Raw genomic sequence first — 19,219 nt, forward strand, 5'->3', positions numbered from 1 at the left:
CTCACCGTCATCTTATTCACTATATCTTATATAGTGAATGTCACTAGCTTTGTTGACTCTTTTAAAAAGGATGTCACAAATTCACACAAATAGGTCTATCAAAGGCTATTAACCATTATAACTAAGTAGAGGGGGCCTCTGGGTACTATATGCTGGCAAGTAACTGTGAAGGGCTGTTGCATTCATGTACCGGCACACAACTTGGGACTGCTCAATCAAACAAGAAGAAGAAGAAGAGTTTGGATTTGATATCCCGCCTTTCACTTCAGACTTCAGAGAAGTGTGACTGGCCCAAGGTCACCCAGCAGCTGCAGGTGGAGGAGCGGAGACGCGAACCCGGTTCCCCAGATTACATGACTACCGCTCTTAACCACTACACCACACTGGCTCTCACCAAACAAGGCTGGGTTTGGGGCCATTTACTTGTGACCGTGGTTTGAATGTTTGATTACTCAATTTGGGGGGGGTGCCACAAAATGTCGCTTTGAAACACAAAGTGGCACAAAACGAGCACAAAACTTTGGCACCTGTTTGGAGACAATTGGACAAGGTTGCATTTGGGGGCATTAGCCCCCGATTTGCTGTGTCAGTTACGGGGTCACAAATTAATGGAGGGCCTTCATGTCCTTCTTCTGTTCTTCCTAGAGCAGTGGTTCTCAAACGTTTTTCCTCTGGGTCACCCTTTCAGAATACAAATTTGCTCGCGCCCCTCCGGATTTCTTATTGATGAGAAATACATTGCAAAATGAAAAGAAAGAATTCCTAGCAGTGCCTAATTTATATAACATAGAACACAACTACTTTATAATATGATCATGGGACATGCAGAAACTATAAAACAATGCAGCTACATAAGAACATGAATCATTCCTCAAATATGTTGATTGTCCTCAAATCTTCCTGCCACACTTGCCACCCTCTCCTGCCACACCAGTGTGGCGCACCACACCCCTTGAGAACCACTGTGCTAGAGACAGCATGCTGACTACCGCTTGAAACAGATTTGGAGGTTGGGGGGGGCGGCGGAATCTCTTTTTTGTGATGTGTAGAAGAGACAGATCCTCCCCTTAAGTTTTCTGGCATATGCAGCAGACTTTGGGATTGGTAGGAATGCAGTCTCACACATGCCTCCAGGATTTCGTTGTAATTTTGTTGTCCCGGAGAGGGGGCAATGACAATAAAGATATTATTATTATTATTATTATTTGCAGAACTAGGGATTATTGCTTTTGTTGAGCACCTCCAAATCCAGGCTTGAGGTGATAAGTTATTCTGTCACCCTTCCTCTGGAACTTGGAAAAAGGGGCAATTAAAAAAAATCATTTTATAAAAACAAAAAACAAACAAACACCCTACTATATGTCATCCTTTTAAGGTGATTGAAAGCAACAAGATGTGGGGGTTTTTGCTACTTCCGAACACTTGCAAATATCACTATTAATAGCTGGCCCTTCCATTCCCTTGAATACTCTCAGTATGCAAGAGGACTCAGGTAGGGTAGGGTTGAGAGAACCACAAATAATGACTAGCTACCAAGGCCAGCTAAGATTTGGAGAATCCCCCCAAAACACAACAAAAATGTATTGCATGGTGGGTGCAAAAGCTCAGCTTACACACTGACATAACTAGGGACTGGCATTCTGCAGTGGAAGGAGCAGGTACAGTCACTTCTTCCCATGGTGCATATAAGACATTACATAAACCAGGCACTCCAGCCATCTTGTACTTATGGAGGTCCAATGCATATGGTTCTTCCTGCTCCTTAAGGGTGGGAGGAAATTGTGCCATTCAAGTCTATGTATGCTTGGGCCTGTGTATGGCACACCTGTGGGAATTACACTCTAGTTCCCATTTAAACTCTAGTTCCCCGGGTCGTTTGACCCTTTAATTAGTTCCCTTTTTCCTCATACAAAAACTATGCAAGGCGCTCTCTTTTAAAGTTTAAAGAACAAATACATTTTACTTAGCATACTTGCACTTGCAGAGTAAAATATACAACGCAGATAGGCGTTGCTTATGTTGCCAAGACATCTTACATAGATGTGCATCCAAGATAAATACAGACTAACTCTGAGGCAGGCAGCAGCACAACAGAACATACCTGCTGCTCAAACTGTTAAAAGACTTTCCGTAACTGCCGTTAACTGTACCAACTGAAATAACTGCCTCAGGCATATGACATCACACAGTTCTATAGCCCTTGTGAGCATTGACCCTTCTTACTCCGCATTGGGATGCTTTCATTCCACAGTACCCAGTTTGCAAAGTGCCTTATTTATGCCTACACTATCGACTTGAATGCTGGAAGATTCAGGACAGGCAAAAGAATGTACTTCTTTATGCACAGCTAAACTATGGATTGTGATCCCACTAGTGGTGGGATGACTGTGTTCTGTCTCTGCTGCTGGAGGCACCAGGTTTCCGAAGAGCAGTTGCTGGAGATGGCAGGGTTGGACAGAGTACTGGTGCACTGTGGTCTTGCTTGCGTGTTTCCCATAGACATTGGGTTGGCCACTGAGAACAGGATGGTGGGCCTTTGGTCTGATCCAGCAGGCTCTTCTTATGATCTTAGCGATAGGTTTTACCGTATTTTCCGTCCCATAGGACGCTCCGTCCCATAGGACGCACCTAGTTTTTGGGGGGGGAAATAAAGGAAAAAAAATTCCCTTGATTCCCCCCCCCCAAACCAGGTCAGGGAACAGTGGGATGGCGGCGCTGCGCCTCCCCGCTGTCCCCCGAGCTTGTGGGGCTGGTCGATGTCTGCCCGAAGCACGGGGCGCTCTGTGCAGCAGGCTGCTATTCACAGCGTAGGGAGCCCTGCGGGAGTTCCCACAGGGCTCCCCATGCTGCGGATGTCTGCCCGGCGCGAGGGGCGCTCTGCTTCAGGGTGCCCCGCGCACCGGGCGGCAGGCTGCTATCTGCAGCCTAGGGAGTCCTGCGGGAACTCCCGCGGGCTCCCCAGGCTTGCTGATAGCTTCCTGAAGCCTGGAGAGCAAGAGGGGTCAGTGCGCTCTCACTCTCCAAGCTTCAGCAAAAGCCTGTATTTGCCCCATAGGACGCACACAGATTTCCCCTTCATTTTTGGAGTGGAAAAAAAGTGCGTCCTATAGGGCGAAAAATACGGTATTTGCCCTCCTTCCATCCCTTTGTTTCCAAATCCACTGGAGCTTCCTCTTTCCTTTGCAGATGAATGTTTTGAAGGTAATTTCTGTCTGCGTTCCATATTTAGTTCAATACTACTTCAAAATTTACAGTTTATAATCTTCAGATACTTTGATTTTTTTAGACATTGTCTGATGGAAATATTAAAACAGAGTGTTTGATCCAATTCTAGATCATTCGGGTAAAAAAAAAAAGACTTAAGGAAAGACAATAAATATTTTAGGCTAAGGTGCAAAGAAGATGAATGAATAGGGGAAAGGTGACACCTGAGGTGAATTAAATCTACTCTCCAGTGGTTTCATCTGTTTTACTGCCCTTGTGAGTGACTGTATTTATAACATTTTTACAGCAGGAATCAGCTGTCAGGATCTTGTTATCTTGAAATAATTGTCCTTGCCTCTCAGCTGCTCTCACTTCTGTGACAAGTTTGATGATGAGGCAGGAGCCTGTTAAAGTGAAAACAATCCACTGTTCAATGACCCTGATAGTCCGAAAGAAAAGACAGCAAAAAGAGGAATTATAAAATAAGCAAAAAAGCTTTCCTCTTCAGCACGCAGATATTAACCCAGGAAGTCTTCCATTAGCCATGGGTTTCCTGTCATGTCCAAAGTGGAAACTCATGGCTACTAGTTTCAGAACAAAGCAGGATCTTAAGTCAAGTTCAAACTGTGGTTTCAGATTCTGACTGCTTGTGAACGTGGTAACCATGGCTTTCTGTTTCAGATGTAACAGGAAACTGCACTTAATAGAAGCCATCTGCATTCTGGATGAGTGTGTCTATGAAGAAAACAACCTTTTCAGTTGTGCCCTGGTTGTGGAATTTTCTTCCCAAAGAAGCTGGCTTTGTGTCTACATTGTGGTACTTTCAGCACCAGGTGAAGAGTGGTGCAGCAATGAAACTGCTAGCACATTTGCAAAGCTAAGCAGGGTCCGGTATGGTTTCAAATTGGATGGGGAACCACATGTTGAGATTTCTGCATTGCAGGGAGTTGGATTAGATCAGGCATGGCCAAACTTGACCTGCCAGCTGTTTTGGGACTACAACTCCCATCATCTCTAGCTAACAAGACCAGTGGTCAGGGATGACGGAAATTGTAGTCCCAAAACAGCTGGAGGGCAGAGTTTGGCTATGCCTGGTTTAGATAGATGACCCTTGGGCTTCCTTCCAACTCTACAACTATGAGATTTCCAGGCTTTACAGCTGTTGTTGTTTTTTTAAGCATTTCAGTGCTTTGCAGATCTTTGGTACTACTCCCTTTACTGGTTTCGTTTTGGTTTTATTTTGATGCTATTTTAAAAATGTTTGATTTTATGTCTATGCTGTATCCTATATTTTACGGTTTAAATAAATATAATCTGAGCAGGCTGAGGAGGGAAGAGGCAACATGAGGATGGAGCACACAGGCACGAAGCCAAGATTTGTATGTCTCAGCCAGCTCAATGTGTGCCTTTCACATACCCTTGACTCTTAAGATTTCTGGTTGACACAATTATTATGTTCACCCACAGTTTGTTTTAAAATAATCATTATCATCATGGTACCCTTGAGATAAAGTCAACAAATCTACGCAGTTTGAATTTGATTGTAGTCATTTAGCTATAGCCTGAGAAGAAAACATTCGTTGGAATAGCTTTCTGCGATGAAGAGAAAAATGAAAACACAACAGGTTCTGGAATAGAAGTTGTTAAAAAATATTGTTTACTAAAAGAGTGTTAGAATTAATTTCTGATTTTGGTCGGGTGGCGGGATTTAAGTTGAACAAGCAACAACTAAGGTTCTAGCAAAAAATTTGACAACTACAGAAACAGATGAGTTCGTGAAAGAAACAGAACTAAATGTGGTTAAAAAAGTAAAATACCTAGGGGTGTATCTGACCTCCAAAAATTTGAATTTGTTTAAAGACAACTACGAGAAATGTTGGTCAGAAATCAAAAGAGATTTGGAAACGTGGTCAAGATTGAAACTTTCCTTGTTGGGCCGAATAGCAGCTATAAAGATGAACGTATTGCCAAAAATGTTATTTTTGTTTCAGACCCTACAGATCGTGGACAAGGTGGAATGTTTTGGAAAGTGGCAGAAGGATATTTCTAAGTTTGTTTGGCAGGGCAAAAAGCCCCGAATAAAGTTTAAAATATTAACTGATGCGAAAGAAAGAGGGGGATTTGCCCTGCCAGACTTGAGGTTATATTATGAATCCGCAGCCTTCTGCTGGTTGAAAGATTGGATCTTACTGGAAAACACTGATGTCCTAGATCTGGAAGGGTTTGACAATGCTTTTGGGTGGCATGCATATTTGTGGTATGACAAGGTTAAAGTGCACAAACTGTTTAAAAACCACATTGTTAGGAGAGCAATTTTAATGGTCTGGACAAAATATAAAGACTTATTGGAGAGTAAGACTCCGAGATGGCTCTCACCGGTGGAGGCCAAGGCACGTAAGAGACCTAACATGGAGGCCAATTGGCCTAAATATGGGGAAATTATTGAAAAGATTGGAGACAATTGGAGGTTGCAGAGCTTGGAAAAATTAAAAAACAAGGTGCGAGATTGGTTGCATTATGCACAAATTCAAGAGGTCTTTAAAGTAGACAAGAAGGTTGGATTCCAGGTGGAAAAATCGAAACTAGAGACAGAACTGTTAGAACCAAAAAGTAAACTACTTTCGAGAATGTATAACCTGCTGCTTAAATGGAATACTCAGGATGAGACAGTCAAATCCGCCATGATAAAGTGGGCGCAGGATTTGGGGCATAACATTATGTTTGAAGACTGGGAAAGGTTATGGAACACCGGAATGAAATTTACGGCATGTAGTGCCTTGAAGGAAAACATTATGAAAATGATATACCGGTGGTACATGACCCCAGTCAAGCTTGCTAAGATATATCACCTGTCTGATAATAAATGTTGGAAATGTAAAGAGGCGGAAGGGACATTCTTTCACCTCTGGTGGACCTGCCCGAAAGTGAAGGCCTTTTGGGAAATGATTCATAATGAACTAAAAAAGGTATTTAGATTTACCTTACCTAAGAAACCAGAGGCCTTCCTCCTGGGCATGGTGGACCAGAGAGTGCTTAAGAAGGACAGAACTTTTTTTATGTATGCTACTACAGCAGCAAGGATCCTGATTGCAAAGCATTGGAAGACACAAGATTTACCCACACTGGAGGAATGGCACACGCAGTTGATGGACTACATGGAACTGGCCGAAATGACTGGCAGAATTCGAGACCTGGGAGAAGAAACAATCGAGGAGGACTGGAAAAAATTTAAGGACTATCTGGAAAAACACTATAAGCTGTATGAATGTTAAAAAATGCACCTTTTAGGAAACTCTAGCTTCAGTAATGTTAAACTAAAGAAATGGAAATTAAGGCACAAGAAGTCTGAGATAGAATAAGGAAATAACTTTATTGTGTTTAAATGAAAATGTACATGATTTGGGTTATAACACATTTGAAATTGGGTAACATGATAAAACGAAGGATACAATAAGTAATGAAATAAGTTAACAAATTGCTGATGTTATGTTCACAGAGAATGCAGGGTTGGGAGGATGTGGGGAAGTCCAGTAGATTTGGAAAAAAGAACAAGAAAATTTGTGATCTTTTTATTTTATTCTTATAACATGCTCTTTATTCTTTTTTCTGTATTTTACAAACTTAATAAAAAATATTATAAAAATAAAAATAAAAAATATTGTTATCTAAAAAGCAGTCAAGCCTCCTGACAAAAGTTATGGAACAGTATTTGTTTTAAAAACCATTGTTTTATTTAGAAATATAAATTGCTTGCTAAGGCAGAATTATTACCAATGTAGTAGCAGGAAAGCCTTTGAGCTCCTGGCTTATGAACTCAGACAAAGGAAAGAAAGTAATAGAACAATGTTAAGAAAAACTTTTGGGGATTACAGAAGACAACACAGCTGCAGAACGTCAACATTCAAGGAAAGAGAGAGGCAACTCTCAGGCAGTGTGGGAGTTTTGAGGAACTGGTAGCAAGAGGACATAACCTTGAATAAGAAGAAGCAAATCTGAAAACACAAATTCTTTTAGATTATGAGGTGTATAGAAATGTCCAAAACATATAAAAGAATGGATTATTGATAGGCATTTAGCTTAATCCCAGAAACCAAACACTGAGATTATATAATATATTCACATGGTGAACTCCAGTCCATGGATCTAATTCATGCAGTGTTTCCCTCCCTTTAATGAGGAGGAAGGATCATGCAAATTGGACTTCTGTGCTTAGGCCTAGGCTAGAACAAGGTGCACATGCCTGCCTGCTCCCTCCACCACAGAACAATGATAATTAGCTGAGTAAGTGTGTGAATCAATCATTAGAAACAAAGTCTACAGCTATTTGAATGGAAAATAAGGCCCATGCACTGGAGTTCCTTGTAATTCTGGGCTGCAGAAGACTGATAGAACACTACCAAAGCCCCTAGTGAACAACTCATTTTATTTTGCTTTCTTTCATTCTTTTGTTCCCCTTCCCCATAATACTTTATTGATTGTGCCTCACAATACCCTGTGAGGTAGGTAATAGTCACTATTATGCTTTTTTCAAACAAAGCTGAAAGATACTTACGGTAATTTGCCCAAAGCCACATACTTGAGGTCATGGCAGATGTGTAATTTCAACCCAGAACCAAATTCAGTTCACTTCCTGCAAGACCACATAGATGAGTGCTATTCCAGGAACTATTTGCAAAAAAGAGCAACACATGAGAAGACAGTAGAACTTTTCTTATCAGAAAGGGCTATTAAAAATTCTAATTTTATCTTATTTTGATTATATATTCATAGTACATTCCCCATGTAATGTATACTTTACCCTCTGCTTTATCAGAAAGCATGACTATCTGAAAGACTCTTATATCTCTTCCATGCCTTATGAATAAACAAGGCTGTACAGTAATTCCTAGAATTAAAAAGAAAGTCCTTTTTCTATTTCTGGGTGAGGCTGCCTGTGGCTGTCTTATCTCAAAATTAATGGTTTCTTCTTAGGGAGGTTTTTTTTAAAGTATACTCACATAGTTTTGCAAAATAACAAAATATACATATATGGAAAATTATATACAGTACTGTATTAGATACAACACTAAGCCATAGTTTAGTGTTACATACACAAACCTCAGGCCCATATGCCCCCCTCCTCTTCCAGCATGGCTTAGAGGAAATTGGAAGCATTTTCTGCTGTTTTTAACTAACCACAACTTCTCATGCCTAACAAATGATCTGGTTAAGACAAAATACTAAACTACCTCAGTTTCAGGTACTCTCCCTCCACCAGCACATGAATGACAGGGAGTCTGGAAGCAGTTGCTTCCATTTTAAATTAACCATGATTAAATTAACCACAAACAATGGTTTAGGGAAAGAAGATTGTGAATTGTTGTTTGAAGTCAGCATGTTTCCCTAAATCAAAGTTAAGACTAGCCACAGTTTACCTGGGTTTCAACATAGTGAGTAACTATGGTTAGGTAAACAGACAAGCCAAAGATTCAGATTTCCTCCTCATGTCCATGTGAGGGGAGCTTCTAAGCCCAAAGCCCGCTTACTAAGCACTAAATCATTATTTAGCATTCTGTTGAAACAAGCTCAGACTGTGGCTAGTGTTAACTGTGACTTATTGAACTAAGCCAATTTCAAACCGTGGCTAAGTATTATGGTTTGTTCTTCAGGTGGCAGACACTGGACATTGTGTATGGATGGTGCCGTCTGGCAATTGCCACCCTCCTGATTTGATGCTGGTTAGATGCTTGTTTGTTGCTGGCCAGCTGTCTTGCCCAGTTGTATTCTCCCAACAAGTCACAGTTGGTGCTACTGGAAAAGGCACCTGATCAAGCAATCTGGCAGAGGGGCAGCCCGCCCAAGACCCCAGAGAGCAATGGCCATTGACTTAAGTGGGGCTTATTTCTGGCACCTCGTCAGAAGTGAGAAGGCAAGTGAGGTATTGTCTGAAGTTGGCTTGCTAGATTTAGACTGCAGTCCTATGCACCTAGCTTCTTGGGAGTAAACCCCAACAAACTTGATGAGTAGACATTTATAGGATTGCGTTGTTAAATGCCCAGCTTAAGGGTCATTTGTGATTGGTGATTGTGAATTACGCCATGTTTTTTAATGGAGATGGGTTTGCACTCGTGCCAATATATCGCCTTGCTAAATGTGCAAGCAAGCCCAGGTATGCCTCTAGTCCCAGTTCAGTCCGAATGGCAATTAATGATGATAGTCCCTCTTGGCTAAATCATATAATCATGTTTTCCACATGATTACCAAAACAGTTTACCAAAACATGCCTTGGGCATGTTGCTGGATCCAAGCAACTAGATTTATAAGCACTTGAATTTTGGAACGGGCAGTTTTTCATGCTGCAAGGCAAATGCCTGTTGAAAACGAGGAGACTTTCTAAAGCAGTTTGTGATATGATAGGGGCTGGGGAAGGGATGAGCTGACTGGCTTCTCAAAGTAAAAAATCCTCCTGGGTGTGCCAAAGTCCTTGTGCACTCATAAAGTAGTTATTTAGATCAGAGTCATGCAGAAAATTCAGACGGTGTTTCCGCCATATTGATACACCTGGGACTCTAAAGGGGGGAGAGGGGACCACAGCCCTTCTTCCCCAAGATGGACCAGGGGGATTGAGGCCCCCACAACAATGCCTGCTTTTGTGGTCAGGAGGCTAGTTGATAAAGGAGAGGGAGAGATTTAACTCTAGGACTCAGAAACAGACTGTGATGTCTTGCTTGCTGTGCCGTGGAGCAGAAGTTAGTTGTGAAGGGAATGCATTGAGAGGGAGGGAGAACTGATGTTGACAGTAAAGAGGACACGCTCCAAACAGCAATCTTCTAGTTCTTCTAAAGATCTCTAGGATTCCTGAACTGTATTTTTGGTATAGTTGGGATCCCTTTTCAATTAACCTTGGACCTCCTTGAACCACCTACACCTTGCCTTAAATATACCTCTGTGGTTCCTGTGATAAATATTTTAATTAATGATGATGATGATGGTAATTTATTATTTATACCCCACCCATCTGGCTGGGTTTCCCCAGCCACTATGGGTGGCTTCCAGCAAAAGATTAAAAATACATTAAAACATCAAGTCATTAAAAACTTCCCTAAACAGGGCTGCCTTCAGATGTCTTCTAAAACTCAGATACAGTGGTACCTCAGGTTACATACGCTTCAGGTTACATATGCTTCAGGTTAAAGACTAACCCATAAATAGTGCTTCAGGTTAAGAGCTTTGCTTCAGGATAAGAACAAATTGGGCTCTGGCGGCGTGGCAGCAGCAGGAGCCCCCATTAGCTAAAGTGGTGCTTCAGTTTAAGAACAGTTTCAGGTTAAGTACGGACCTCCGGAATGAATTAAGTACTTTACCTGAGGTACCACTGTAGTTGTTTATTTCCTTGACATCTGATGGGAGGGTGTTCCACAGGGCGGGTGCCACTACCGAGAAGGCCCTCTGCCTGGTTCCCTGTAACCTCACTTCTTGCAGTGAGGGAACCGCCAGAAGGCCCTCGGAGCTGGACCTCAGTGTCCAGGCTGAACAATGGGGGTGGAGACACTCCTTCAGGTATATGCGCTGTTATAGATGGACCACTTGAATTCTGCCCAATGTTAGGGCTGGCTTTGCTTTGAACCGTGGCAATAATATGACCGTTCAGAGGCAGCCAGTATTGCCGCTCAGTTTGACCCGTCGGATATCCACATTTGGTGGGCGGTGGTATAAATTTCTCTTCTCCTTAAGCCTGGCAAAGGATGAAATCACACAGGGGCGAGAGGGCTGTCTTGTTTATTGCTTTCCTCACCTGCTGTTTTAATTAAGCGTGCTTATTTGTTGGTATGCGGGCCCCTTTGGCTGACACGGTGAATAGTTTTTGACAAGAAGACCAAAAAGAAGAGGGGGAAAAAACCACCCACCACAAACTATGGCTGGGAAGATTGGATGCCAGTCAAGGGAGGGGCTCAAGCTAATGAAATCAGCTGCGCTTAACAGCCTGGCCTGACCTAGCGGCAAAAAATAAAAAAAGGTTGCCTTTAGGAAGTAGTAAATCATGACTTTTTCAGGGAGCTGATTTTAAAGGGAAGAATTATGGGGAGGACTAAAGGAAAAGTTCTCGGCGCGGCAAAGGGCAACGGGAGGTCACCGTATGTAAATAGCTCCTCTGGAGGGGGCTCCAGCGGCGCAGGGGTGTGGCTGCGGAGCGGCTCTCAATCACTCCCGGAGCGCCGGCGCTGCCTCGTGTGGGGCTTGGCCGCCGTGCCTGCAGCTGCCTGAGTTTGCAGCGCGCGCCGCCCGGGGTTGGTTGGCGGCTCGCTCGCTTGCCTGAGCTGCGAAACTCTCGCCTCGCAGCAGCACTACCGCCGGCTCAGCGGTCGGGGAACCATGCAGCGCTTCTGTCCCGGCCAAGCCGCTTGAAGTTGAACGACGGAGCCCGAAGGGAACCTGCGGAGGATCCGCGCCCGACGAGCGGGGCGGCGTCCTAAGTCTCACCGGCTGCCCAAATTGGGGCGAGGAGTGCGCGGCTGCCGAGTTTTCCCCTTCCAGCGCCGCGAACTAACATCCCCTGAGGTAAGAGTGGCGCCTTTTTGGTTTTGTGGAGCGATGAAAGAAAACTTGAGCAGGGTGGTTGGTTTCCAAAATAATGATAATAATAAAAAATACACCCCGGTGTATTCCTTTGAGGAAAGTTCCGTCGATGCAACAGCAAAAAGAACGCCGGGTTGATTTAGGGTTTGCGGAGCTCGACCATGCTGCTGGAGTTTTTATTACTTTATTATTATTATTTTTATTGACGGGAGTAAATTGTGGTGGGAGGGGAAAGAAGGCTGTGTGTAGTCCGGGCCCATGTTGCATGTTTACTCAGAAGTAAGCCCTACCGGATCCAACGAGGCTTGCCTACTCGCCATGAAGTGCGCACAGGGTTTCTGGCTTCCACAAGGGTCAGCAACCTTTTCCAGCCATGGGCGGGTGCACCGTCCCTAAGACCATGTGGGGAGGGCGGACTATATTTTTTGGGGGGGGGGGGGAATGAACGAGTTCCTATGCCCCACAAATAACCCAGAGATGCATTTTAAATCAAGCCACACATTCTACTTATGTAAAAACACGCTGATTCCCGGACCGTCCACGGGCCGGATTGAGAAGACGATTAGACTGCATCTGGCCCCCGGGCCTTAGGTTGACTACTCCTGGGCCAGTACATCAAGAGGAATGCTGGTTGGTTTGTACAGTGGTACCTCGGGTTAGATACGCTTCAGGTTACATATGCTTCAAGTTGCAGACTCTACTAACCCAGAAATATTACCTCCGGTTAAGAACTTTGCTTCAGGATGAGAACAGAAATCATGCAGCAGCAGCGCAGCAGCAGCGGGAGGCCCCATTAGCTAAAGTGGTGCTTCATGTTAAGAACAGTTTCAGGTTAAGAACAGACCTCCAGAACGAATTAAGTTCTTAACCCGAGGTACCACTGTAGTTAGGAGAAATAGCTTCCATTCTGAAATTGCCTACTTAGGTTTTAGAAGAGAATGCTTTTGGGGAACGAAATTGATTTCTATGGAAAGGCTACACAAGATTGTTGAACGCAGATTACTTAACAGTTCCCTTCATAACCTCAGTAGGGAGAACGAAAGGTTGGGTTTTTTATCACACATTAGAGTCATGTTGATGGGGCATTAAAGTGAAGAGCATAATCAATGGTTTAGTGCTTGTGAATGCAGGCTGATACATGTATATAGATATGGCATGTTTATCTCTCCCCCTCCCCCCCAAAAGATTAATATAAAGACCCTTGAACGGAGCTAACTTAAATGTACAAAGTCAAATAACTGGTAAATACCCAAACATCTAAGATTTTTGACTTACATTTGGCAAACAGCACACATGATGTGGTTTACTAATTGTGTTAGAGTCTGAAGATGTAAAGAAGGTGTGTATGTGTATGGAATGAATGTATAATATGTCTTAAAAAATTCAGTTGTCAAAGATTATCCTGGATAATATGGTAAAATATTCATAACTGATTTCCCCCCCCTTCCTTAATCCACTTGTCTTATTATTGTAACATTCTGCCTTGTTGGAACTACCAGTGAGAGTCAAAGTTGGTGGGTTATCTTCCCTTAGCATAGGTGGTTGGAGATGGTCTTTTAAGAGCTTTTAAATTTCTTTCTGTGATTCATCAGTGTATAGGTATATAGTACTGTACTTCCTGTGTCTTACGGGACCACCTATGTGCAGTTCCTATGTCCCAAAGAATCCTGGAAACTGTAATTTAGCCCCACACAGAGCTACAATGCTGACCACGCATAACAAACTACAGTTCCCAAGCTTGTGTTTTGTTCTGGGAGTGTGTGAATGTGCTTTAAAAGTATGGTGTGTTTGCAGCCTAAGCCTATATATGTGTAACAGCAGCAAGCACATCTCCCTCACCTCCACTTCACTCTCCTTTCTCTGTCTTCATGTGTTGAATTTTTTATTGTAAACTCATTGTGGGCGAGGACCTGCCCTTCTGTATTTTGTAAAGTACCATGAAGTGCTTCAGAAAACAATAATCATAATTATCACCAGCTTTGTTGTAGTTTTCAGTGCCAACCTGACTCACTTGTCTCTCCAGTATACAAGATTCTAATGTTTCCAGTGTATACGGTATTCTGCAAGGGTTAAGCTGCTTATTCAGATGCTTTTAAGATGTTTACTAACGCTTGTGCTCTCCACTATGTTGGCTTTGCTTAATTTGACCAGGGATTCCTTTGGACTAGAAAGATGTTAATAATAGAGAGCTTTTATTAAAGAGTTGCCAGCAATTGCGTATTTTGAGTTGTAAAAGGCAAGTGTGTCTGTTTAAAAAACAGGTTACTATGGTAGTAAGAATGTGATGGAATTTGCCCATTATACATCCCAGCTGATTTTCTCTCAGCAGACACAACTGGCATTGAAGTACAAAACATTCCTCTTAAAGTAAGTTTATAAAATGTGCTGGCCTTTTAAAAAAAAATTACCTCTTTAGTTAGGAGTCCTATCAAATAGAACTGTATTCTTATAGTTGGGAATTAACTTAATTTATGTTGCTTTTCTCCCCCTAACCTAAACCCTTTCACTCGTTTTACTGATTTGCACCCAAATTACCTTACTGTTGAACGGCTCAGGAAGCCTTGGTGGTGTTATATGGGCAAGGCTTAAGTGAAGGCAGGACTTTAGGATGGGGCTGGCTTCCTAACTAATTTGTTTTGGAAAGTTAGTAAAGAGTGAGAAGTGGGCTGCCTGTGTAACTCTGCTGACAACATTGTTCTCCTGCTTTGTTTGGCCAAAGAATGAATAGCTGGTTGTGTTTGTCCCTGAGAGGAGGAAGGGAGACGAGAAAAGCCCACTTCTCTGGATATGACTCACCCTGAACTCTCTCTTTGTGAAGAACTGATGTGAATCTTAAGCTACTAAGAGACAGAGAGGCTGTGGAGCCGGTGTGAGCTATTGGGTTAGATAGACAAGGAAATAGCTTGAGATTGGTAAAGAGGGAGAAAGAGAAAATATTCCACTCAATTTTTAATTTTTTTTTCAAAGCAAAAACTGAAATTGCATTTGATGCAGTAATCAAGAGGATCTCTGGGTCTCGCAGCCTAGCCTACAGTGCAAGGGTGGCATGAGAAGGTATAATAGAGCATTAGGGGATGGGGCAGGTAATGAGAAAAATGACAATGGTGTGTCCAATCTAGTCAAAATTAAGTGTTTTAAAGTTCTTGTATTCCATTGGGAGACATTTAAGGATGTCCATAACTCTGGATTGTACCTGAAATACATTCCACTTTTGCTAACTACATAGTTAGGCTGTTTTAATTGGATGAGTAAATAAAAATATACTTTGATTACATCAATAAACCACTTTGGGCTGGATTCATTCTCTCTCGTTTTCTTTATTTCCCTATAAGTCCATTATTTTTAAAAAAAGGTGTTTAGGTTTATTCTTAGGAAAGTTATTTGTCTGGGAAAGTTCACATGCATATCCATGACAACTCTCAGAAATCATGGTAACGGAATGGTAGAAGGACAATGGATGGACTCGACATGCAGAAGAAAAGAAAAAAGTCTGCCTAGTTGCAGAAGAGAGGCAGAGGATCCCCCCCCCCCTTTTTAGTGGTCACTAGGTTTAAATTTTTTTTAGGTCCAATTTGAGTCCTTACTAAGGTTGCAATCTCAACTATGCATACTTGGATGTAAAAACGGCAAAGTCTTGTGGCACCTTAAAGACTTAGCACATTTTGCCATAGTCTTTAATGGGCTACAGCAGTGTTTCTCATACTTGTGTCCCCAGCTGTTGTTTGACTGCAACTACCATCATCCCTAGCTGTCAGGACCAGTGGTCAGGGATGCTGGGAAGTGTAGTCCAACAACAGCTGGGGACCCAAGTTTGAGAAACATTGGGGTAGAGGGTCACTAACATGTGCCCCTCCAGACAGCTGATGTCCAGGGATGGTAGGAACTGTATTCCAATAACATCCTGAGGCTATAAGTTAGCCGCCTCTGGACTAGAGCTTGCTTGTCCTCACGGAGGTGGTTAGCCTGTGTCTGGGCTGCATCTTGCCATATTTCCTGCTGGGGACTCACATGGCAAATTTCCCCCTTTGACCACCTTAGTGAGAATGAAGCTAGTGAAGATTGTTGATGTATGACTGTTTGGCCTGGTTAGCACATAACTGTAAACTTGTTTTTTCCGCTATAGCTTATTAAATCATGGGTTAGTGTTACGTGAGAATCCTGCCCAGAAGCTTACCACAATCACCACCAGCAAACCACAGTGTGAAGCCATGGTTTGTTTTCTTATGAAACTGTGTTTGCCTTATTGCTTGGCATTATGCAGGAACCCAGCACTGTTAACTATGGTTTGTTGGCCACTCAAACCATAGTTTGAACAAACCACAACTTAAATCAAGAGTGAGGAACCTGTGGCCCTCCATATTTTGTTGAGTGCCAGCTCCCATCAGCCCTAGTCAACTTGATGAATGGTCAAGCGTTATGGGAACTGCAGTCCCGCAACATCTAGAAAACTACACTTTAGCAATCCCTGGGTTAAACAAACCATGACGTAGTGTTATGTGCAAACCAGGCCTCTGTTTTGTCTGCTTAGTATTTTCATGATCTCTCTCATGCATCTGACAAGGCAGATAATAGCTTATGTCACAGTAAATTAGTTAAGTCTTTCAAGGTGCCACTGGGCTGTTCTGTCTGATTTTATTGCAAAAGACTAACATAGTGGTTCTTTTAGAATCTGTCCTTACCTTTAAGTAAATCTGATAATAAACAGTTGAGTAAGCATGCACTGGACTGGGGAGTTTGCTGCTTGTTAACTGGTTAGAATTACAGAGCTCTCACTGTAAACCAGAGATGACCAACCTTTCAGCAGTAGGGATCCTGTACTTTCATAGTTGTATAAAAGAGGATATTTTGGAAGGTGCAGCTTTTTAAGCTGTTCAGCCCTGTGGCGTGACTGGAGTTCATCTATCCAAAATTCATTTTTCTCTACATAGGAATTAAGGGTTTTGGAGCTCTGATGTTGAAAGGTTGATCATCCCTGCTGTAAAATATCTTGACATGTTACTGAGTGACATGCTATTTGAGAAGGTTAAATGTAGTTCCCTTCCTTCAATATGGAGGGAACCTTTCACAAAGAGTCATATAATATGATCAAAAGAGCTAAATCATGAATTGCATTCCTCTCTGAAATCTGCTTATTAGCTCTTATTTGAGCTGTCAGCAGAACGTATTAAGTTAAGGGCCTGTTTTTAAGCAATCAATGGATTAAAAATAAATGATAGTATTTCAGTAAAACTGGCAGGAAGCTTCTTAAGTAGTATTAGTTGCTTTTTGACTGTATAATGTTATTTGGAAGTGTATTTTAAATTCACTCTCAAAAGAGATGCATATGGTTTAATGTGACAGTCATATAGAATTCCATTGACAGGAATAATTCATATTAAGAATATGTAGGTCCAGTAATTTGCCTGGGAGCTCCACTTGCTCAGGTGTTGATGGACCATGTAATTTGATCAGCAACCTGCATGGTAGCCTCACATCAAAGTAGTATAATAGTAAAAACAATTATTTAAAACAATTAAGATATGAATAAAATTGTCACTTTATCTGGCAGTTAATAGATTCAGGGATCTTAACACCCATATGAATGAGCAAAAGGTGCTTAGGCTTGTAGGGAGAGGGGTTGCTGATGTTGTGTTCTGACTGAAGCTTTTGCATGTTGAATCCCACTCTGGATGGTCTCCTGACTTTAAAAGCAACTGCAGGAGGCATATGGAGATACCAGTGGAAAAGGCCTTTGCATCATACTATGTTAAGAACTGTGATTCTAAAACTTGATCTTATCAAGTTCTCTCCAAGGCAAGAAAAGGCTTCTCTTCAGGGTGCAGAATTGGTCAAAGCAGTTTTTGGCATACCCACATTACCTGGGAGGGCTGTGGTGTGATTTCATCAGGTATTTTGTTGTGCCTCACTTATTGTCTGTTCTTCAAGAGGAATATTTCCCCAGGATGCTCTAGTCGGTGAATGGGAAAAGCTGAAATGCCAATTGAGCAATTGTAGCCAATAACAATACAACAGGAGAACCTGTCATTGATGTATTAGAGGTTCCCCAGAGATCCATTGTATAGTTCCCAAGAAAAGAGCTACCCCAAAGTAAAAGTGGGATTAAAAGTGTATTCTTCTTTGTTGGTTCTCAGTACTGTTGGTCAGTGCAACACTTGAGAAGATACACAAATTTATTAGCGCCAGAGCTCAATGACAAGGTGTCCTGGGGTTGAGATACTGGCGTTGGAGGAGAATGGAGGGTAGAGGTAGCACAGACAAAAATTTGACTGCATACGAATGGGAGAGAAGTCTGCTCCTGCCCTAACCTGCCTAGGAAGCCTCACCAAATACATTCATAACCATTACAATAAAAGTTCCCACACTGGGTGACTCAATTATTTGTATCGTGCTGCTGCTCTGGCTTTTCCTTTTGTAAGATAGATTGCTTTGGGGCTATGCATTGGCTCCAAAATTACTTGGAAAATAAATCATTAATTCTTATGATTTTGGCTGGCTCGGCATGAGTAATGAGTAAAAAAAGGACAGAAAGAAAAAGAGTTCGCTCAGGCAGTTGAGAGCTACCCCCACAAATGTGTTCACTTTTGGCTTGGGGTAGAAATTAAGCTGCCATGCTCTGATTCAGAACAATGCTGTCATCATGGGGAGCTGCTCCAATGTGCTTTCAGATGTTCATAATGTATGTTAAAGCATTTTTAATTATAAAAAAGGTGTAGCGCCATAGACTTGTTCTGGGGGGAACAATTGTACTCATTTTATGCCTGTGGGCTTCCCATAGGCATCTGTTGGTCACAGTAATAACAGAATGCTGGACTAGATCTGGGCTGGAAGGGTCCAGGGTTCTTCTTGTGTTCTTTACACAAAAGTGGAACCCTTTGATATCTGGAGTTTTGACAATTGGCAGACACACTTGTTGGTGATGGAATTAAGCAGACTTTTTGCTTTTGGTGTGTTTATTCCCTCCAGATAATCTTTTATCTTTATCAGGTTGTGTGTTCCACAGCCCCTTTGTATTCTTTTTCAAAGGTTCATTTGTCAAAAAAAGGAAAAAGCAAGCCCTGGATTTCTTCATTGCAGTGCCTATGTATATTGGAATACTGTGCCTGTGAAAACAGAAATGCAAACCAACTTAGGTTGGATCAGGCTGTTCAGCCTTTTCTGTTGATAGAAATATTAACTGATATTCTTGCACAGGCATCTTCATTAGACCAAAATATGGAAGAGAAGTTGATCTCTAGAGCCTGGGTGTATATAGACCAGAATATGGTCAGTAAAGTTTAGGCAGTTAATCTGCCCTCACAGATTATCCAAAAGAGTAATGGCTCAAAAATTTAATGTCATTTATCTGTAGGGAGCTCATGATTTTCAGAATCTATATTTTCATTAAAATTCTGTGATCCTAAACTTTTCACTTGGAGGCTCAGTTGAAATAAATATGTTTAGGATCAGTTTAGAAAGCCAT

The 19,219-nt window shown here is 42.1% G+C and overlaps 1 protein-coding gene across 1 annotated transcript in view; it reads left to right on the forward strand.

Annotated features, from left to right (window-relative positions):
• The first annotated feature begins 10,914 nt into the window (after nt 1-10,914).
• The window catches only part of BCAR3 (BCAR3 adaptor protein, NSP family member), a 73,813-nt gene continuing 65,508 nt past the window's right edge, over nt 10,915-19,219 (forward strand). The window contains exon 1 of the mRNA XM_083743347.1: nt 10,915-11,742. The gene's annotated coding sequence lies outside the window, so the exon portion shown is untranslated. The remainder of the gene's footprint in view (nt 11,743-19,219) is intronic.

Source organism: Podarcis gaigeae (genome assembly GCF_964106915.1).
Source record: "Podarcis gaigeae genome assembly, chromosome: 6".
Lineage (NCBI taxonomy): Eukaryota > Metazoa > Chordata > Lepidosauria > Squamata > Lacertidae > Podarcis > Podarcis gaigeae.